General features: G+C 45.1%; 1 protein-coding gene across 9 annotated transcripts in view; it reads left to right on the plus strand.

Annotated features, from left to right (window-relative positions):
* Nucleotides 1-23,393, plus strand: part of EDARADD (EDAR associated via death domain) — a 1,293,069-nt gene that overhangs the window by 1,019,852 nt on the left and 249,824 nt on the right. The window lies entirely within an intron of this gene.

A 23,393-nucleotide genomic window follows, 5' to 3' on the forward strand; every position in this document is an offset into this window, starting at 1 on the left:
CACTCTTCCAGGATTTCCTTTGTGCACAGCCAAGCCTGGGTCCCCGACACTCTAACCTGCAGTGCACAACCTCCTGAGTTGTCCTCCGGTGTCGTGGGATCTCCTTTTGTGACTTCGGGTGAGCTCCGGTTCACTCCTCTTCGTAGTGCCTGTTTCGGCACTTCTGCGGGTGCTGCCTGCTTCTGTGAGGGCTCCCTATCTTGCTGGGCGCCCCCTCTGTTTCCTCACGCAATTGGCGACATCCTGGTTCCTCCTGGGCCACAGCAGCATCCAAAAACCCTAACCGCGACCCTTGCAGCTAGCAAGGCTTGTTTGTGGTCTTTCTGCCTGGTAACACTTCTGCAAGCTTCTTCACGACGTGGGACATCCATCCTCCAAAGGGGAAGTTCCTAGTCCTCTTCGTTCTTGCAGAATCCACAGCTTCTACCATCCGGTGGCAGCTTCTTTGCATCCTCAGCTGGCATTTCCTGGGCATCTGCCCAATCTTGACTTTGTCGCGACTCTTGGACTTGGTCCACTTGTTCCACAGGTACTCTCGTCCGGAAATCCACCTTTGTTGCATTGCTGGTGTTGGTCTTCCTTGCAGAATTCCCCTATCACAACTTCTGTGCTCTCTGGGGAATATAGGTGCACTTTACACCTACTTTTCAGGGTCTTGGGGTGGGCTATTTTTCTAACCCTCACTCTTTTCTTACAGTCCCAGCGACCCTCTACAAGCTCACATAGGTTTGGGGTCCATTCATGGTTCGCATTCCACTTTTGGAGTATATGGTTTGTGTTGCCCCTATACCTATGTGCTCCTATTGCAATCTATTGTGACTATACATTGCTTGCATTACTTCCTTTTGCTATTACTGCATATTTTTGGTATTGTGTACATATATCTTGTGCATATTTGCTATCCTCATACTGAGGGTACTCACTGAGATACTTTTGGCATATTGTCATAAAAATAAAGTACCTTTATTTTTAGTATATCTGTGTATTGTGTTTTCTTATGAGATTGAGCATATGACACCAGTGGTATAGTAGGAGCTTGCATGTCTCCTAGTTCAGCCTAAGCTGCTCTGCTATAGCTACCTTCTACCAGCCTAAGCTGCTAGAAACACCTCTTCTACACTAATAAGGGATAACTGGACCTGGTAAAGAGTGTAAGTACCCCTTGGTACCCACTACAAGCCAGGCCAGCCTCCTACATTGGTCGTGCAGCGGTGGGATAAGTACTTGCAACTACTTACCACTTTGTCATTTTGTACCTTTCATAAGAGAAAAATATACAAAACAAGTTCAGTGTATGTACACCTAACCAAAAGGTTTTGCTTTTCTCCTCTTACTCTATTGCTAAGTGCTGAAAAGTACCTCTAAAACTTTCAAAAAGTTTCTAAAAAGTTGAAAAAGTTTTTTTTTTCTGTTTCCTTAAAAAGTCCTGAAACTTTTTCTTTCTTTTTTCTGTCCATAAACCCTTTCTATCATGTCTGGTACAGGTCCTACTCTTGATCTGGCCAGCACAGCTTATGATCTCCTTAGCTGGAAAGGTTTGAGGGGTCTCTGCATTGATAGAGGTTTAGGGGTAGGGAAGAATCCCTCTAGAGAATTGTTGATTAACATGCTCATTGAATATGATAAAGCCTTAGCTGGCACATCTGTTGAGAAGTTAGGAGATGGTTCACACTCTGATTCTGGGGCAGCCCCAGCAAGAATGTTAGATGGTATTCTTTCTAACCTGCCCCTTAGCAGACCTCCTAGCATAATTGGTACTAATGTGAGCTCTCATCACAGTAGGGATGTCATTCCTTTAGGCCAGGTTGTTAGGGTGCCAACTGTTAGGGACAGGTCTCCTTCTATTCATTCACATCATTCTTCTGTGTCAAAGCATGCCCAACCCACCCACCCTGATGACAGAATGTTAAAAAGGGAGCTCAATAGATTGAGAGTGGAAGAGACCAGGCGGAAGCTTAAACAGCAACAGCTGGCTCTAGACAGGGAATCTTTAGACTTAGAAAAAGAAAGACAGAAGTTGGGGTTTGGACCCCATGGTGGCAGCAGCAGTATTACAGATAGTAATCCTGTGAAAGAGCATGATTCTAGGAATCTGCATAAGCTAGTTCCCCCTTGCAAGGAGGGGGATGACATTAACAAGTGGTTTGCTGTACTTGAGAGGGCCTGTGTTGTACAGGGGGTCCCTCAAAAGCAGTGGGCTGCTATCCTATGGCTATCTTTCAGTGGAAAGGGTAGGGATAGGCTCCTTACTGTAAAGGAAAGTGATGCCAATAATTTTACAGTTTTAAAGAATGCACTCTTGGATGGTTATGGTTTAACCACTGAACAGTACAGGATTAAGTTCAGAGAAACCAAAAAAGAGTCTTCACAAGACTGGGTAGACTTTGTTGACAATTCAGTGAAGGCGTTGGAGGGGTGGTTACATGGCAGTAAAGTTTCTGACTATGAAAGCCTGTATAATCTGATCCTGAGAGAGCATATTCTGAATAACTGTGTGTCTGATTTGTTACACCAATATCTAGTGGACTCAGATCTGACCTCTCCCCAAGAATTGGGAAAGAAGGCAGACAAATGGGTCAGAACAAGAGTGAACAGAAAAGTTCATTCAGGGGGTGACAAGGATGGTAAGAAGAAGGATGGTAAGTCTTCAGACAAGGCTGGGGACAAATCTAAAAATGAGTCTTCATCAGGCCCACAAAAACACTCTGGTGGCGGTGGTGGGTCAAATCCTCTTCTAATCAAGTAAAGAAACCATGGTGCTATTTATGTAAAGTAAAAGGCCATTGGACAACTGATGCCAGTTGTCCAAAGAAAAGCACCAAGCCTCCCACTACCACAACCCCTACTGCTACACCTAGTGCCCCTAGTAATAGCAGTGGTGGTGGGAGCAAACCTACTAATAGCCAATCCAAGGGAGTAGCTGGGCTCACTTTTGGTAATTTAGTTGGAGTTGGTCTTGTTAGGGAGACCACAGAGGCTGTGCTAGTCTCTGAAGGTGCCATTGATTTGGCCACCTTGGTTGCTTGTCCCCTTAATATGGATAAGTACAAGCAACTTCCCCTAATCAATGGTGTTCAAGGTTCAGGCCTACAGGGACACAGGTGCCAGTGTTACCATGGTAACAGAGAAACTGGTACACCCTGAACAACACCTACTTGGTCACCAGTACCAAGTGACTGATGCTCATAACAACACTCTTATCCACCCCATGGCTGTTGTGAATCTCAACTGGGGGGGAGGGGGGTTACTGGTCCAAAGAAAGTTGTGGTTGCCTCAGATTTACCTGTAGACTGTCTACTAGGGAACAATTTAGAGACATCAGTTTGGGCAGAAGTGGAGTTGGAGGATCATGCAGCAATGCTGGGCATTCCTGGGCATATTTTTGCTTTGACAAGGGCTCAGGCCAAAAAGCAGAAAGGACAGGGTGACTTGGATTCTGGAACAATGGACCAAGTGCTCCCTAAAGCTAGGGTTAGTAAAGGTAAATCCCTACCTACTATCCCTCCCTCTACAGATGATTCAACTTCTGAGGAAGAAGAATTTCCCCCCTGTGCAGAACCTTCACCAGAGGAGCTGGAAGCAGACACTGCTGAGCTTTTGGGTGGAGGGGGGCCTGCCAGGGAGGAGCTGAGTGTGGCACAGCAGACCTGTCCCACACTAGAGGGTCTAAGACAGCAAGCTGTCAAACAGCAAAATGGGGATGTCAGTGACTCTCACAGAGTTTACTGGGAGGACAACCTCTTGTATACAGAGGCAAGGGACCCAAAACCTGGAGCTGCCAGGAGATTGGTTATTCCCCTGCAATACAGAGAGTTCCTCCTAACTCTAGCCACGACATTCCCTTGGCTGGACATTTGGGGCAGATGACAACATGGGATAGGCTTGTCCCCCTGTTTCATTGGCCTAGAATGTCAGAGGACACAAAAGATTTTTGTAAGTCCTGTGTCACCTGTCAAGCCAGTGGCAAGACTGGTGGAACCCCAAAGGCACCCCTTATTCCACTGCCTGTGGTTGGGGTTCCCTTTGAAAGGGTAGGGGTTGACATAGTTGGCCCCCTTAACCCTCCTACTGCTTCAGGCAATAGGTTTATCTTGGTGGTAGTGGACCATGCCACAAGATATCCTGAAGCAATTCCTCTAAGGACCACTACAGCTCCTGCAGTGGCAAAAGCCCTCCTGGGAATCTTTTCCAGGGTGGGTTTCCCAAAAGAGGTGGTATCAGACAGGGGTAGCAACTTTATGTCTGCATACTTAAAGGCCATGTGGAAGGAATGTGGTGTAACATACAAATTCACACACCTTATCATCCACAAACAAATGGACTGGTTGAGAGGTTTAACAAAACTCTCAAACGAATGATAATGGGACTCCCTGAAAAACTCAGGAGGAGATGGGATGTCCTGTTACCTTGCCTCCTTTTTGCTTACAGGGAGGTACCCCAGAAAGGAGTGGGCTTCAGCCCTTTTGAACTCCTATTTGGGCACCCTGTAAGAGGTCCTCTAACACTTGTAAAGGAGGGTTGGGAACAACCTTTAAAAGCTCCTAAGCAAGACATAGTGGACTATGTACTTGGCCTAAGATCCAGAATGGCTGAGTATATGAAAAAAGGCCAGTAAAAACCTTCAGGCCAGCCAAGAGCTCCAAAAGCAATGGCATGACCAGAAGGCTGTTCTGATTCAGTACCAACCAGGGCAGAAACTGTGGGTCTTGGAGCCTGTGTCCCCAAGAGCACTCCAAGACAAATGGAGTGGACCCCACATTATTGTTGAAAAGAGGGGAGAAGTCACCTACTTGGTTGACTTGGGCACTGCCAGGAGTCCCCTTAGGGTGCTCCATGTCAATCGCCTGAAACCCTACTATGACAGGGCTGATCTCACCCTGCTCATGGCAACAGATGAAGGACAGGAAGAAAAGAGTGACCCTCTCCCTGATCTCTTCTCTTCCACAGAACAAGATGCTCTAGTGGAAGGTGTAGTTTTGGCAGATTGTATTACTGCTGAGCAGAAAGACCACTGCATAAATCTCCTGGGTCAGTTTTCTGAACTCTTTTCTACTGTGCCAGGCACCACTTCTTGGTGTGAGCACACTATAGATACTGGAGACAGCATGCCTGTCAAAAGTAAGATCTATAGGCAGCCTGACCATGTCAGGCACTGCATAAAACAAGAGGTTCAGAAAATGCTTGAACTGGGAGTGGTTGAGCACTCTGAAAGTCCATGGGCCTCTCCTGTGGTACTTGTACCAAAGCCTCACTCTGAAGATGGGAAAAAGGAAATGAGGTTTTGTGTAGATTACAGAGGTCTCAACCAAGTAACTAAAACTGATGCTCACCCTATACCCAGGGCAGATGAGCTCATAGATACACTGGCATCTGCCAAGTATCTAAGCACCTTTGATTTGACTGCAGGGTATTGGCAGATCAAGTTATCAGAGGATGCTAAAGCAAACACTGCATTTTCGACTATTGGAGGGCACTACCAATTCACAGTAATGCCCTTTGGTTTAAAAAATGCACCTGCCACTTTTCAGAGGTTGGTGAATACAGTCCTGCAAGGGTTGGAGGCTTTTAGTGCAGCATATCTAGATGATATAGCTGTCTTTAGCTCTACCTGGGATGATCACCTGGTCCACCTGTGGAAAGTTTTGGAGGCCCTACAAAAGGCAGGCCTCACTATCAAGGCTTCAAAATGCCAGATAGGACAGGGGAAAGTGGTTTATCTGGGACACCTTGTAGGTGGAGAACAGATTGCACCACTTCAGGGGAAAATCCAAACTATCATAGATTGGGTTTCCCCTACAACTCAGACCCAGGTGAGAGCCTTCTTAGGCCTCACTGGGTATTACAGGAGGTTCATAAAGAACTATGGCTCCATAGCAGCCCCTCTTAATGACCTCACTTCTAAAAAAATGCCTAAAAAGGTATTGTGGACAGCTAGCTGTCAGAAAGCTTTTGAGGAGCTGAAACAGGCCATGTGCTCTGCACCTGTCGTAAAAAGCCCATGTTACTCCAATAAATTCATTCTTCATACTGATGCATCTGAATTAGGGGTAGGGGCAGTCTTATCACAACTCAATTCTGAGGGCCAGGATCAACCTTTTGCTTTTATCAGCAGAAGGTTGACCCCTAGAGAAAAGCGTTGGTCTGCCATAGAGAGGGAGGCCTTTGCTGTGGTCTGGGCACTGAAGAAGTTGAGGCCATACCTGTTTGGCACTCACTTCATTGTTCAGATAGACCACAAACCTCTACTTTGGCTAAAACAAATGAAAGGTGAAAATCCTAAATTGTTGAGGTGGTCCATATCTCTACAGGGAATGGACTATACAATGGAACATAGACCTGGGAGTACCCACTCCAATGCAGATGGACTCTCCAGATATTTCCACTTAGACAATAAAGACTCATCAGGTCATGGCTAGTCTTATTGTCCTTCGTTTGGGGGGGGGGGGGTTGTGTAGGAAAGTACCATCTTGCCTGGCATGTTACCCCCATATTTCACTGTATATATGTTGTTTTAGTGTATGTGTCACTGGGACCCTGCCAGCCAGGGCCCCAGTGCTCATAAGTGTGCCCTGTATGTGTTCCCTGTGTGATGACTAACTGTCTCACTGAGGCTCTGCTAATCAGAACCTCAGTGGTTATGCTCTCTCTTTGCTTTCCAAATTGTCACTAACAGGCTAGTGACCAATTTCACCAATTCAAATTGGCATACTGGAACACCCTTATAATTCCCTAGTATATGGTACTGAGGTACCCAGGGTATTGGGGTTCCAGGAGATCCCTATGGGCTGCGGCATTTCTTTTGCCACCCATAGGGAGCTGTGACAATTCTTACACAGGCCTGCCACTGCAGCCTGAGTGAAATAACGTCCACGTTATTTCACAGCCATTTACCACTGCACTTAAGTAACTTATAAGTCACCTATATGTCTAACCTTTACCTGGTAAAGCGTGGGTGCTAATTTACTTAGTGTGTGGGCACCCTGGCACTAGCCAAGGTGCCCCCACATCGTTCAGGGCAAATTCCCCGGACTTTGTGAGTGCGGGGACACCATTACACGCGTGCACTGTACATAGGTCACTACCCATGTACAGCGTCACAATGGTAACTCCGAACATGGCCATGTAACATGTCTAAGATCATGGAATTGTCACCCCAATGCCATTCTGGCATTGGGGACACAATTCCATGATCCCCCGAGTCTCTAGCACAGACCCGGGTACTGCCAAACTACCTTTCCCGGGGTTCCACTGCAGCTGCTGCTGCCAACCCCTCAGACAGGTTTCTGCCCTCCTGGGGTCCAGCCAGGCCTGGCCCAGGAAGGCAGAACAAAGGACTTCCTCAGAGAGAGGGTGTTACACCATCTCCCTTTGGAAAAAGGTGTCAGGGCTGGGGAGGAGTAGCCTCCCCCAGCCTCTGGAAATGCTTTGATGGGCACAGATGGTGCCCATCTCTGCAGAAGCCAGTCTACACCGGTTCAGGGATCCCCCAGCCCTGCTCTGGCGCGAAACGGACAAAGGAAAGGGGAGTGACCACTCCCCTGACCTGCACCTCCCAGGGGAGGTGCCCAGAGCTCCTCCAGTGTGCTCCAGACCTCTGCCATCTTGGAAACAGAGGTGCTGCTGGCACACTGGACTGCTCTGAGTGGCCAGTGCCAGCAGGTGATGTCAGAGACTCCTCCTGATAGGCTCTTACCTGTGTTGCTAGCCTATCCTCCTTCCTAGGTAGCCAAACCTCCTTTTCTGGCTATTTTGGGTCTCTGCTTTGGAGAATTCTTTAGGTAATGAGTGCAAGAGCTCATCAGAGTTCCTCTGCATCTCTCTCTTCACCTTCTGCCAAAGGATCGACCGCTGACTGCTCAGGACGCCTGCAAAACTGCAACAAAGTAGCAAAGCCGACTACTGCAACCTTGTATCGCTAATCCTGCCGCCTTCTCGACTATTTTCCTGGTGGTGCATGCTGTGGGGGTAGTCTGCCTCCTCTCTGCACTACGAGCTCTGAAGAAATCTCCTGTGGGACGACGGAATCCTCCCCCTGCAACCGCAGGCACCAAAAGAACTGCATCACCGGTCCTCTGGATCCCCTCTCATAACGACGAGCGTGGTCTGTGGAACTCAGCAACTCTGTCCAAGTGACTCCCACAGTCCAGTGACTCTTCAGTCCAAGTTTGGTGGAGGTAAGTCCTTGCCTCCCCACGCTAGACTGCATTGCTGGGTACCGCGTGATTTGCAGCTGCTCCGGCTCCTGTGCACTCTTCCAGGAGTTCCTTTGTGCACAGCCAAGCCTGGGTCCTGACACTCTAACCTGCAGTGCACAACCTCCTGAGTTGTCCTCCGGCGTCGTGGGATCTCCTTTTGTGACTTCGGGTGAGCTCTGGTTCACTCCTCTTCATAGTGCCTGTTCCGGCACTTCTGCGGGTCCTGACTGCTTCTGTGAGGGCTCCCTGACTTGCTGGGCTGCCCCTCTGTCTCCTCATCCAAGTGGCGACAACCTGGTCCCTCCTGGGCCACAGCAGCATCCAAAAACCCTAACCGCGACCCTTGCAGTTAGCAAGGCTTGTTTGCGGTCTTTCTGCATGGGAACACCTCTGCAAGCTTCTTCACGACGTGGGACATCCATCCTCCAAAGGGGAAGTTCCGAGTCCTCTTCGTTCTTGCAGAATCCACAGCTTCTACCATCCGGTGGCAGCTTCTTTGCACCCTCAGCTGGCATTTCCTGGGCATCTGCCCAATCTCGACTTTGTCGCGACTCTTAGACTTGGTCCCCTTGTTCCACAGGTACTCTCATCCAGAAATCCACTTTGGTTGCATTGCTGGTGTTGGTCTTCCTTGCAGAATTCCCCTATCACGACTTCTGTGCTCTCTGGGGAATATAGGTGCACTTTACACCTACTTTTCAGGGTCGGGCGGTATTTTTCTAACCCTCACTGTTTTCTTACAGTCCCAGTGACCCTCTACAAGCTCACATAGGTTTGGGGTCCATACGTTATTCGCATTCCACTTTTGGAGTATATGGTTTGTGTTACCCCTATACCCATGTGTTCCTATTGCAATCTATTGTAACTATACACTGCTTGCATTAGTTCCTTTTGCTATTGTGTACATATATCTTGTGTATATTTGGCATCCTCATAATGAGGGTACTCACTGAGATACTTTTGGCATATTGTCATAAAAATAAAGTACCTTTATTTTTAGTATGTCTGTGTATTGTGTTTTATTATGATATTGTGCATATGACATCAGTGGTATAGTAGGAGCTTTGCATGTCTCCTAGTTCAGCCTAAGCTGCTCTGCTGTAGCTACCTTCTATCAGCCTAAGCTGCTAGAAACACCTCTTCTACACTAACAAGGGATAACTGGACCTGGTACAGAGTGTAAGTACCCCTTGGTACCCACTACAAGCCAGGCCAGTCTCCTACACTAGGGAATTATGAGGGTGTTCCAGTATGCCAATGTGAATTGGTGAAATTGGTCAGTAGCCTGTTAGTGACAATTTGGAAAGCAGAGAGAGCATAACCACTGAGGTTCTGGTTAGCAGAGCCTCAGTGAGACAGTTAGGCATCACACAGGGAACACATACATATAGGCCACAAACTTATGAGCACTGGGGTCCTGGCTATCAGGGTCCCAGTGACACATAACAAACATACTGACAACATAGGGTTTTCACTATGAGCACTGGGCCCTGGCTAGCAGGATCCCAGTGAGACAGTGAAAACACCCTGACATATACTCACAAACAGGCCACAAGTGGGGGTAACAAGGCTAGAAAGAGGCTACTTTCTCACAGTAACTTTGCACCTAACCTTCAGCAAGTGAAGGTTAAACATATAGGTGACTTATAAGTTACTTAAGTGCAGTGAAAATGGCTGTTTAATAACGTGTGTGTTATTTCACATAGGCTGCAATGGCGGGCCTATGCAAGGGTTTGTCTGAGCTCCCTATGAGTGGCAAAAGAAATGCTGCAGCCCAAATGGATCTCCTGGAACCCCAATGCCCTGGGTACCTAGGTACCATATACTAGGGACTTATAAAGGGGTCCAGTGTGTGAATTAAAATTGGTAAATGAAGTCACTAGCCTACAGTGACAAATTTATAAGCAGAGAGAGCATAAGCACTGAGGTTTTGATTAGCAGAGCCTCAGTGACACAGTCAAGCACTATACAGACACCCACATTAGGCCATAAACTAGAGCACTGGGGTCCTGCCCAGCAGGATCCCATAGAAACAGATAAAAACATACTTACATACAGGTAAAAAATGGGGTTAACATCTCAAGGAAGATGGTACTTTCCTATAGGCCCTTGATGTCAACGAAAAAGTGCTATGTACGTTTGCGAAGCATATGGACGCACTTTGATCAGCATGATTAGTTTACGCATTATGAGGCTGGGTTTTCATCAAACAAGGGAGCCCGCAGTCTGTCACACCGAACAACTTGCAGCGTTGCCCTCTCTGCCATTGAAGATTATTATTAATCAGGATGTTTTCGACAAAAACAGGCCCAATGGACAACCTATCCTAGGGATTCAACTCCGTGCCACACACTGCCTTTGGTCATAAGCGGCAGGGGTTGGTAGTAGGGCCTGGCCTATGGACAGGCCCTGTGGCCACCCCTCCTAGTTTCCCTGGGGGTGGGGTTGAAGTTTAATTTCTCTGAAATGATAATCTGTTCAGGAATGCATCCTCACCTGCTTGTTTATCCAAGATGATGCCACAGCTTTGCTCAAAATGTCTACCCCAACTGGAGTACTTTCTACTAGCTAATTAGTAACTGCTCCTCATTAGGGAAATGTATAGTACATATTCCACACTACAGCTGCGTAAAGAACTCTGAGGTAGTGTCTTCAGTAACCTTGTGTGTCTGTAATTATGTCAGTGTAATTGTTCCTTAAGTTGGTGGTCTCCTGGGCTCTATAGGGCTATGGAGGAGGCTCCTCACTGCCCCCTTCCATTTTTTCTCAAAAGCCCAAGGGAGGTGGTGGTCCCCAGGGCTCCAAGGCACCTCTGGAGAGTAGTCCGCAGGGCCCCCTCCTTATACTACTATAGCCCAGGGGAGGTGGTGGTCCCCGGAGCTCAAATGAGCCCACGTAGTGGGACTGCATGCGCCCCCCTCCTCTCTTTTTAGGTCGTGCGCTCAATCGATTTGACCTGTTGTAAGTATTGTGGGCTTTTAACCACGCCCACTGCACACACAGTACTTTCCCTCGTTTTTGGGATTGCCTTTCAAAAAGTATTTGTTATCATTGGTAAATTCTTCACCTCTGTCCTGCTTTAGAGTGGTTTTGTTACCACCTTGGACACCAACCCTGTTACATAAATAATTGCACGATTGCTGGTATGCTTCACTGTGAGCAAACTTCTTTCTCTTTTTGTGTCTCTCCTTCACGCTTATGGTGGCCATGGCGCTTTGAATCAGCTCGCTTATTTCAACTAATGTTTTACTTTTCATTTTCAATTTATGTGGCAAGAAAAGCCCAGTTATGAATTTATAACGCCAATAGCTCTAACTGGAGTAAATGCGAGACCTATTGCATTGCAACTGCTTGTTACTATATGTGAGTGTAAATTGCAAGCAATTTCCGAATAGACGCATATACCTCCTTAAATATTTACACATTTTAAGGAAGGCCCAAATGTCCTTTGGGTGTTATGTTTGGGTTAACTGTGATGAGGAGTTTGGTGCACAATGGTTGGAGGATGCAGAGAGAATACATGGGGTGAATTGGGCATGGATCTTTCGCTGCAGTGGATGGCACATGCAAGACCCCGTTAATGTGTTCACTGCCAATGGGTCTCATTGTTTTTTTTTGGCCCTTTCAAGGATGTCACCACCTACACAGGTAGGGGTCAGTAGGCCCATTCAGGTGCTTGATTGGCATACAAAAGTGGGTTTTGTGAACTCCAATACTGCATGTACAAACATGAATCCTCAGATTGTAGAGCAAGGTACCAGCTCACACATTGTAAAAATAACCTGAGAAGTGAACAAGTGGATCATAGTGGAGCTTGACAGCAGCAATCTCAGACAGGAGTTGCCAACGGCGGTTTGACAACACTGGGAAAAAGCTTCTATGTCAGTTTAGTTAGAGCGTTTAAGCTATAGTTTACACATCTGCAGAAATAGAGTTGTTGGAAACAGGTTTTAAGGATGGTTTATGTTTGGTTTATGAAGGCCCTAGAGGTAGGAGGTGGGTGGAGAGGTTATGATCTTCCAAGGTACAGCTGTATGTTGTGTGGCACAAGCTGGCAAAAAAGATTACAGAAGGTAGGATATTGGTTCCATTCCAGGCTAGGCTTTTGGAGTTGTTGATTTTGTTTCCCATAGGTATGGTGCCTAAGAAAGAGAGAGGCGAACTTAAGTTGAACCAGCACTTGCTGTGGCTGGAGGGCCATTCATTGAATGATTTAATCTCAGAGCAGTTGTCGTTAGTGAAGTATTCGTTGCTGGACATAGCAATTGAGCTTGTCAGGGCTGTTGAGGTGGGTGCTCGAATGACTGGGAGCAATATGAAATCACCTTTCATAGGGTGCCGATTCAGCCAGGTGATTTTGAACTGCTGGGCATGCAGAATGAAGGCAAGTAGTTTGTGAGCAAGGTTCTACAAATGAATTGCTCTGTGTCCTGCTCTCTGTTTAGTAAATTTTTCAGTGATTGTTTACATTTGTGATTAAAGTTACATCCATGACACATTATTTGGATGACTTTTTCTTTGTGGGTTCAGCAAGCTAAGTGGCCTGTCAGTTCAGGCTTGCAACTTTTAAAGCGTTGATGGTATATTCAGACCTTCCGTTGGCAGGGGAGAAGACAGTTGGGTCAGACGCATTGCTGCCCTTTTAAGGAAGTGAAATTGATTCTCTGAGAATGGCGGAAATGCCCAGCAGAAGAAAAAGAGAAAAATAGAGTGATGTTACACTTGCTGGAAGAAATGTTGTCATAGAGCAAAGTGCAAATGAGGGATGTTTGGGTACACCTAGGGCATTTAAACTTTGCCTGCAGGGTAATAAGAGCAGTACAAACTTTTGGTAGGAGACCTAATTTGCTCTCTGGGTTATGTTAACAAGAAAATAATCATAGACACAGGTCGTTGACAATAGAAAATGGGTTTACTTAAAATACGGCCGGGAGATAGTCAGCCCCGTAGGACTGGAAGCTGTGTCAATTTGCTGAAAACAGGCAGCTTCTTTAATTCACAAAATTCACCATGACGTCGTGCACTTTATCTTACACAAGCATGTACTACAGGGAGTGCAGAATTATTAGGCAAGTTGTATTTTTGAGGATTAATTTTATTATTGAACAACAACCATGTTCTCAATGAACCCAAAAAACTCATTAATATCAAAGCTGAATATTTTTGGAAGTAGTTTTTAGTTTGTTTTTAGTTTTAGCTATGTTAGGGGGATATCTGTGTGTGCAGGTGACTATTACTGTGCATAATTATTAGGCAACTTAACAAAAAAAAATATATACCCATTTCAATTATTTATTATTACCAGTGAAACCAATATAACATCTCAACATTCACAAATATACATTTCTGACATTCAAAAACAAAACAAAAACAAATCAGTGACCAATATAGCCACCTTTCTTTGCAAGGACACTCAAAAGCCTGCCATCCATGGATTCTGTCAGTGTTTTGATCTGTTCACCATCAACATTGTGTGCAGCAGCAACCACAGCCTCCCAGACACTGTTCAGAGAGGTGTACTGTTTTCCCTCCTTGTAAATCTCACATTTGATGATGGACCACAGGTTCTCAATGGGGTTCAGATCAGTTGAACAAGGAGGCCATGTCATTAGATTTCCTTCTTTTATACCCTTTCTTGCCAGCCACGCTGTGGAGTACTTGGACGCGTGTGATGGAGCATTGTCCTGCATGAACATCATGTTTTTCTTGAAGGATGCAGACTTCTTCCTGTACCACTGCTTGAAGAAGGTGTCTTCCAGGAACTGGCAGTAGGACTGGGAGTTGAGCTTGACTCCATCCTCAACCCGAAAAGGCCCCACAAGCTCATCTTTGATGATACCAGCCCAAACCAGTACTCCACCTCCACCTTGCTGGCGTCTGAGTCGGACTGGAGCTCTCTGCCCTTTACCAATCCAGCCACGGGCCCATCCATCTGGCCCATCAAGACTCACTCTCATTTCATCAGTCCATAAAACCTTAGAAAAATCAGTCTTGAGATATTTCTTGGCCCAGTCTTGACGTTTCAGCTTGTGTGTCTTGTTCAGTGGTGGTCGTCTTTCAGCCTTTCTTACCTTGGCCATGTCTCTGAGTATTGCACACCTTGTGCTTTTGGGCACTCCAGTGATGTTGTAGCTCTGAAATATGGCCAAACTGGTGGCAAGTGGCATCGTGGCAGCTGCACGCTTGACTTTTCTCAGTTCATGGGCAGTTGTTTTGCGCCTTGGTTTTTCCACACGCTTCTTGCCACCCTGTTGACTATTTTGAATGAAACGCTTGATTGTTCGATGATCACGCTTCAGAAGCTTTGCAATTTTAAGAGTGCTGCATCCCTCTGCAAGATATCTCACTATTTTTGACTTTTCTGAGCCTGTCAAGTCCTTCTTTTGACCCATTTTGCCAAAGGAAAGGAAGTTGCCTCATAATTATGCACACCTGATATAGGGTGTTGATGTCATTAGACCACACCCCTTCTCATTACAGAGATGCACATCACCTAATATGCTTAATTGGTAGTAGGCTTTCGAGCCTATACAGCTTGGAGTAAGACAACATGCATAAAGAGGATGATGTGGTCAAAATACTCATTTGCCTAATAATTCTGCACTCCTTGTAAATAAATCACAGAATAGGACAAAGTAATAATACACCTCCATGCAGATACCACACCACCTGCATCCTTGAACTCGTATCCTCTCCTCCCCTATCTTAATCCTGGCAGAGCTTTGATGAAACATTGTTTAACTTCTTTTCCCAGAGTGTGTGCTTGTTCTGCTTTTCTCAGGTTTTCCTATTGTCCTTTATTTTACTGTTTACTAAAAAATACCTCTGACATACCTATTTTCTGAACTGTATCTCTGTTAATAATGGGAATAGAGTATGTACTTGGGCACTGAGATAGGGCATTCTTCAAAGCTTTGTTAACCATGCTTTCCTATTAACTAAACTTTATGATTTTGTGTTCTGCTTTCTTGTGAACTCTCACCTACTTTGTGTCCTTGTGTAACGTGGGTCTGCATTGTTTTTTTATTACATAGAGTTTTATAGTGCTTTCTGCTGGTAGCATTGGAAGTGAGTTTTTTTTTATCTGTCTAAAGTTTCCTTGCATTTTATATTTTTTTTAACTCCCCCAACAAGTGGGTGAGGCTCTTAGCAGGTACCCAGGTTGATTTGAGGATGTGGAAAGTATTTTGGGGCCCTTTAACCTCTTGTGTGCTTAGGACAGCTCCAGGCGTCCTAGCACCCGAGGCAGGAAATCCCTCTGGTTCTATTATCTATTTTCCCAGCTGCTGGGAAAGAGTTTCCGCAGCAACCGAAGCTCGGTTACTCTGACATACATCGGTGCTCAGGGGCATACCTGAGCCCCCGGAACACAGATTTGGAGGGGGAGATGTCCTTGGAAAGTAGAGACTCTCCTCTTTCCAATGGTACCACTCCATTATGGATCTCTGCTTGAGAATTGCTTAGGAGGGTGATCCCCAAGCAGGGATCTACTCACTAGACCCAAGGGATTTTATTTTGGAGGGTGGTGTGGTCCCCTTGGAATGGTCTAATGCTCCCTCACTCGTCCCGGCCCAAGAGTCTTTCTGCCCCCAGGTGCAGATTGTGGATTGCTACCTCCAATATGGTTCTGGGGGCAGAAAGCCCACTAGATATTAGGGATTTTTATAGGGGAATAAATGGTTGGGGGGGCAAACCGCCTCGTTGCACCTAGCCCCCACCCCTCCCAAAAAATCCCAGCAGTATTTCTGCCTCAGGTCAGGGGCAGATTGGAGGTATTTTCCTCCAATCAGCCCTCAAAGGAGGGCAGAAAGCCCATTAGACCACCAGGAAGAGGATTTTTGGGGGAAGAGTTGACCCCTCACAATGGGTAATGCTCCCCCCTCCCTCAGGCCAAATAGTCTGTCTTACCCCCTGGGGCGTATTGGAGGTTGTTATCTCCCACTTGACATCAGGGACATTAATAGGTGGGTGTGGCCAACCTAGGAATTGAGCTAACCCACCTACCCCCAAATAACTCCAGCAGTCTTTCTACTCCCTACCAGGGGCAGATTGGAGATGTTGTCTTCCAGTACACCTCAGCGGTAGGCTCAAAGCCCACTAAATTTTCAGGGAGTGCATTTTGAGGAGGGAGAGCAGCCCCCAATCCTAAGAGACTTTCTGCCCTGCATGGGCAGATTGTAGGTTGTTACCTCCTATCTACACCTGGGGGAAAGAAGCTCACTAAACACCAGAGTTTTTTTATATGTGCATAAATGGATGGGGGTGGCCTATCCAGGCATTAGGGCTAGCCCCATCGCTTAAATGACCCACAACAGTCTCTCTCTCCCCTCGGGGACATATAAGAGGTATTTAACCTCAATCTGCCCCCCTCAAGGGCAGAAATGTATTAGACACCAGTGAGTTTTTTTATTGCTACAAGGTGTGGAGGTCGGCCCGCCAAAACATCGCACCTATCCTCCACCTCCAATATGACACCAGCAGACTTTCTGTGACATAGTCCTCCTGACACCTCAGGGATCCACAAAATTCCTACCACCCACCGCTCCCCCTCTTCTCCTAATAAAAATACTACACCACTTGTGTGGCTGGGTCTACTGCTTCAAACAGGCACAAATCAAACCAGGGTTACTCTGTGAGACTCCCATTGACCTTGGTATGATGTGTGCTTTTTGCAAGCACTACGCCCAACGACACAAGAAGGTAGCATTTGTATTGAGGCAAGTGGATAAATGCTGGGTGGTGGAAAACTTGTGGATTCTTCCTGAAGATTAGATCACAGAAATGCAAGGAAAAATTTGCAATTTTAGGCAATGTTTGAGGTTTACAGGTCATTGTGGGTAAGACAACCTTGTGGGATATATGCGAGGCACACCACCCTCAACTTCTCTGCGTTAGTTTTCAGAAATGTCTGATTTGGTAGGTTTCCCACAGTGGCTGTCGATCCCAGGCCAAAAAATGCTTCTATCCCCATTGCCAAATCAGATCAATGTTGAAATGTTGATTTCTCCACATTGCATTTTGGGGCCTTTCATGTTGCGATCACTGAGCCTACCCACAATTGAGGTACAGTTTTTATTGGGAGACTTGGAGGAAATGGGGAGAATTTCTTTGCTGCCTCCAGATTCCATAACGTTCCATAACGGAAATGTGGTAAAAATGTGTTTTTTAGTCAATCTTTGAAGTTTACAAGGCCCTCTGGGCAAGAAAACCTTGTGAGAGTCACACAAGTCATGCGTCCCAGGATTCCCCAATTGTCTAGTTTTAAAAAATGAACAGGGTTGCTAGGTTTACCTGGGTGCCTGATGAACTAGGGCCCAAAATATACATCTAGCGGCATCACAAAAAAGGGTCCGTTTTCCATGGAAAAATATGAAGTGTCCATGCTGCATTTGGGGCCATTTCCTGTTGTGGACACTAGGCCTACTCACACACTTCTGGTCCCATTTTTATTAAAAAATTTAAGAAAATGGTGGGTGGGAAGAAATTTGTGGCTCCCTGTAGATTCCAGAACTTTCCACCACAAAAATATGAGGAAAGTCTGTTTTTTAGTCAAAGTTTGAGGTTTGCAAGGGATTCTGAGTAAAAACAACCTGGTGGGAACCATGCAAGTCATCCCATCCTGGATCCCTCTAGGTGTATAGTTCTTTTTAAAAAAAGTACTAGTTTGTTAGATTTGCAAGGTGCCAGACTGAGCTAGGGCATAAAATCCACAGCTACTGATTTTGGAAAAACTAGTTTTAAGTGGAAAAATGTAATGTATCCATGTTGAGCTGTTAGCTGGTTTCTTTCACAGGTACTAGGCCTAATCACACAAGTGAGGTACCATATTGATCAGAAGACATAGAGGAATGCTGGGCAGAAGGAAGTGAGTGGCTTCCCACAGATTCCAGAACTTTCCATTACAGAAATTTGAGGAAAATGCAGTTTTAGTCAAAAGTGATGTTTGCGAGGGATTCTAGGTAAAACATCCAGCTGACAGCCACACAAATCACCCCATCCTGAATTCCCCTATGTGCTTATTTTTCAGACTTTTCCAGATTTGCTAGGTTTCCTTTGGTGCTGACTGAGCTAGGGCCCAAATCCACAAATACCAACAATGCAAATAAGTAGGTCAGCTTTGAGTGAAAAAATGTGATGTATCCATTTTGAATTTTGGGCCATTTCCTGTTGCAGGCACTGGGCCTACACACAGAAGTGAGGTACTATTTTTATCAGAAGGCAAGTGGGAGCACATAATAGTAGGATATTGTTGCATTTGTGCCTTTCAAATGTGAGCCAGTGTGTAAGAAAGAAAACATTTTGAAAGAAACCCTATAAATTCACAATCACTGCTCCTAAACTTCATATCTTGTGACCATTTCAGAAATACGTAGGTTACCTTGATGCCTATTTTTCACTCTACAAATGTCACCATATGAACTGGCTTACGCAGTACACAATGAAAAACCATTGAATGCTGCAGCTCAGGTTTTGGCTCTGGGTACCTCGGGTTTTCAGAGGTGAGACATAAGCTTTATTACCATCTTCAAATTCTCCTCAGCTGACAGGATTGCCAGCATTCTAAATCGTTGCCTACAGGAGAAACCAAAGAGTAACAGGGGACGAGTACAATGGAGGGAGAATTGTACATTCTATATCAGGAGATGGGAATACAGTATGGTGAATGGTACATTCTATACCATTCTATAACATAATATGTACTAGGTAAACAGATGACACACCTTTTCTCTTACTAGGGAAGACAATTATTACATTAGTGCATTACAAAGTCTTCGGAACATTTGGGAGCAACCCTGGTCATATAACAGACAATTATCTTGACTTTGTTCATAGTGTACATTGCCATGGCTAAGACTATGGTGATGGTTAAAGATCCCGTAGCTTTGAATTTTGCAAGTCCTTCCATGCTCTATATTTGGCCATTCTCTATTTTAACCATATTGTGATTCACTTCAATTATTTGCGTAGGGTAAAAAAATGTACTGCCATCACCTTGATATTTATCTGTTTTTTTTATCACTACTAAATCTCCTACTGACCACTTGTTGTTCTTAGTGCCATGTTTTTTATCATAGTATGTTTTGTGCTTGTTTTGATGGTCAGCAATTTTATTTTGGGTTTTACTTATATTTATTGATTATATCCTTTTCCCTCCTCCCATCCAACTTGAATTCATTTTGGGTTATTTCCCTTGAGAGAGGCAAAAGGTGAAACACCAGTTACCGTGTTTGGTGTGGTGTGATATTCCCAGGAAAGGTTCTGTATGGATTTCTCTACGGGGTGACCGTTGGTGACGACCAATTCCAAGCCTTCCTTTATCATTGTCTTTGCCCTTTCTTGTAGCCCATTTGCTCCTGGGAAGTAAAAAGCAGTCTTCTCATGTTTTATAGATAATCTATCCAGAAATTCTTTTAGTTCTTGTGAAGTAAATTGCACCCCATTGAAGGTGATTAGCGTGGATGGAATTCCTCCTGTAAAAAATGATCCCGCAAAAATCATGTCGTAGACTCCTGTGTAGACTCATGTAATAGTAAAAGACTGCTGGATTTGGATGAGATCACCACAAATATAGGGGACTGAATATGATCCTACACCATGTGTCAGCTGTCGACCTAACCCTTCCGGCTAGCTAGCAGCACCTCACCAATACCAAAGGTAAGAGTGATTTGTGGCAGTCTATCGCATCACACTCAGACACCTCAGGGAAGTCGTGGTGGAACAGATCATACCCCTTTCTCTCAGTGATGCAAGTCTCATACATGCAAGGACAACAGAAGCAGGTTCTTGGTTCAATATATATTTTATTGAAGCAATTGTGTTCTATGTAAATGGCATGAATTGCAATTCTGAGTATAATGAAACACACCATTGTCACAGCAGTGGCCAGGAAAGTGAAACTAAAGAAGAGTCAAACCATATTGTCACAGTAGTGCTCAATATCCATACCTATACTACTAAGTTCCTACATGAGAGCAAAAAGCAGTGGTAGCCCTATTCCACCCTTTTGGCCCCGGGAAGGAAGCCCAACCCCGATACCGGTGTTCAGAGGTGAAGAAGAGGTCTGTTGGTCTGCTGAGAGTCCTCCCACGTAGACAAAGAGCAACCAAAAGGTTTCTCCAGAAACTGCGACAACATGGAGCATGAGAAGTCAAGGTGGCTGGAATGTCCCCCCTACCCTAGTGTGGTCAGTTTGATGTTTCCTAATAACATATCTGTTATTCTAAGAACTGCCCTGATGTGACAACACATATTATTCTGTGTAGGGTAGACAATGTACTCTTTGGACCAGCAATACCCGATACATATTGTGTACAGCCTTGGTTTGAGCACAGGATGAAAATGTTGTGCAAAGAAATAAATGAATAACACATTCTGCATGGAAGGGCAACTGATAAAAGACTAAAACATCCCCACTAAAATGAAGCTTTGCTAAAACAATAAAAGGAATAAATGCAAAATGTAACTATGTGAGAGGACACAGGCGTTAGTCCCAGGGCTAAATATTGTGCCCATATAAATGCTAAAATAACCTCACGACAATCCAATGAAGTCTTTAGTGGTGATTTGATTTACCATTCTGGTGGAGATCCAGTGGGAAAGATAGTCTATCATGACAAACAAATATCTCTTTGTTATTCCTGGTTGATTAACGGGGCCAATAATGTCTATGGCTAGTTTGATCCATGGTTTGTCTGTTACTTTGAATGGAGACATTGCGGTTTACATACAGTTTTGATTTTGTCTCTTACAGAACAGCTAATACAATACTTAAATTCATGGTAAATCTTGCTCTATTCTTTGTGAGGCTTCTGCCCAGATGGCCTTCATTAGTTAGAGTGACTATTTTGCTCCTCAAACGCTTCGATTGTATTATTTTTGTATTATGAAGCACAAATTCATAGTCTATGTTTAATTTGTGTCTGACCTCCCAAAACTCCTTTATATCTTCGTCAAGTTCACTGCACTTTGGTGGCCACCCACTAGTGATATACTTCTTGATATGTTATAGAACTGGATCCTCTTCCACACATTTCTTCCACTCAGTCTCTGTGAAAGTGGTGTTGCTAATAGGCATGATTGGGGAGTCAAAATCTCTTCTTGTTCCTCTCCTTCTATTGGTGCTTTTGAAAAGAAGTCTGCTGCTGGATTATGTTTACTGGCTAAGTACTAAGGCCATCATTATGAACACGGCGGGAATCCCGGCTGTGTTCATGCTGGCGGTCTGAACACAGACCGCCAGCCTGTTGAGGACCCCGCCGGCCCAATAAAGAACATTCTGCACGGCCAGTGGAATGCTGGGCCTGGACATTGCCGATGGCTCCACAGCGACCTGCGCAACGGGGCTGTGCCTGGGGGCCCCAGTGCACCCCTTCCACCAGCCTTTCCCTGGTGGGGAAAACTGCCATGGAAAGGCTAGAGGAACAAGTGTTCTTTATCCGGAGGGCAGCGCTACTTGCAGCACTGCCCTGTCAGATAAAGAAATCCACCATCGTCAGGTTGCCTGTCGGCAGTAGCCTGGCAGTGGGGGATGGCCGCCTGTGGCGGTCTTCCTTTGTTTATTATATGGCGAGCCAGACCGCCATGGCGGTGGCGGTGATTTCTGCCACCGCCGGCTTGTCGGTCTGGACCGCCGTGTTCATAATGAGGCCCTCAATCTTGGATGAGAATCCGTCTAGCCCTAACTTCCATTTAGCAATTCTATGTATACTCTTATTGGATCCTTTAGATGTGAACATAAATGTGAGAGGCTAATGGTCTGTGCATATTGTGAACCGTACGCCCCATAAAAATAACTTGAACTGTTTTATGGCCCAGAAACAGGCCAGTGCCTCCTTCCTGATTACAGAGAAAAAAAAATCTGCGTGTGATAAGCATCTGGAAGCAGAAGATATCATTACTTCTTCACCATCCACTATTTAAGAAAGAATGGCACCTAAACTTTTGTTGCTGGCATCTATGGTTAGTATCGTTTTCTTCATTTATTGTCAAATGTTCCCAGAGTGGCTGCATTGACCATTGCTTTCTTCAAAACCTCAAATGCTGCTTGATACTTCTCACTCTATACAAACAAAGAGTATTTTTTTTCATATGCTTCGGTGTTCAGCACTGATGTTTGAAAAGTCCTTTACTTATTTTTACATGTACTCTGCTAAATCTAAGAATGAGTTGAGCTCCTCTTTTTTCTTAGGGTGAGGTGCTTTTCCATGCATTAATCAGGCTCATTTTGGGTCTGAAACCTTTCTTTGATATAATGTGTTCCAAATAATCATTGGAGGTGACATCCAGTTGGCATTTCTCTCACCTTAAGGTCAATTCAGCAGCCATCAACCTCATAAGAACTTCTTTTAGAATTTGGTCATGTTCTTGGATATCTTTCCCATATAGCAATATATCCACTTGGAAGCATAAGGTGTTTCAAACCCCATCTAGGATTTTTTGCATGATCTTTTGGAAAACAGCGGCAGCGGATACTAGTGTGAAGGTTATCCAGCAGAACAGGAAAGCCCCCATTGCAGTAATGACTGTGGTCAAGGGTCTTGATTTAGAACGATTGTAGGCCATTGAAAGGTCAATGATGTTAAGGTAGTTGGCTTTACCCATGGTGCTTAATATCTGATTGATCCATGGTAGGGGGTGTCTTTTGACCCAAACGTTTTCATGCATGGATCAACACATCGATGCCACCCTTTCCCACCAGCTTTCTTGGCTAAGGCTATTGGAGCTAGCCTAGGTCTTCTGAAAATAGGCTAGTAAATTAATTGCACAATTCTTTGCAATTGCTCGTAGACCTGTCAACAAGAACTACTGGTTGTTCATTGTCAGGATCTAATGTAGTCCTTAACTCTTTTTTATAATGCCACCCCAACAAATTGACCCTTTTGAAGTTACATATACCTTACCATAGCTTGAATGATCCTTAAATGTAATGCATGTTTAGTCACACCATCTAGGGGAATGGGATCTCTTGTGTGCCCTGTGGTGGTGATATCTGGTGCTTCAAGCTTGAAATGCTTATACCCTTTCAATGGTCTACAGTCCTGGTAATTTATCAGTGTGTATGGAGAGCAAGAAACAGCATACCTTGATACAGTGTTACCATCCTAATATATACAGAATTTTGGGTACACTGGGTTTGCTTCACCATCACTGTCACATAGATAAAAGATACATTTTCTTTCCTTGTAGTTGTCCTCCTCT

The sequence above is a fragment of the Pleurodeles waltl genome, chromosome 5, assembly GCF_031143425.1.
Source record: "Pleurodeles waltl isolate 20211129_DDA chromosome 5, aPleWal1.hap1.20221129, whole genome shotgun sequence".
NCBI classification, from domain to species: Eukaryota; Metazoa; Chordata; class Amphibia; order Caudata; family Salamandridae; genus Pleurodeles; species Pleurodeles waltl.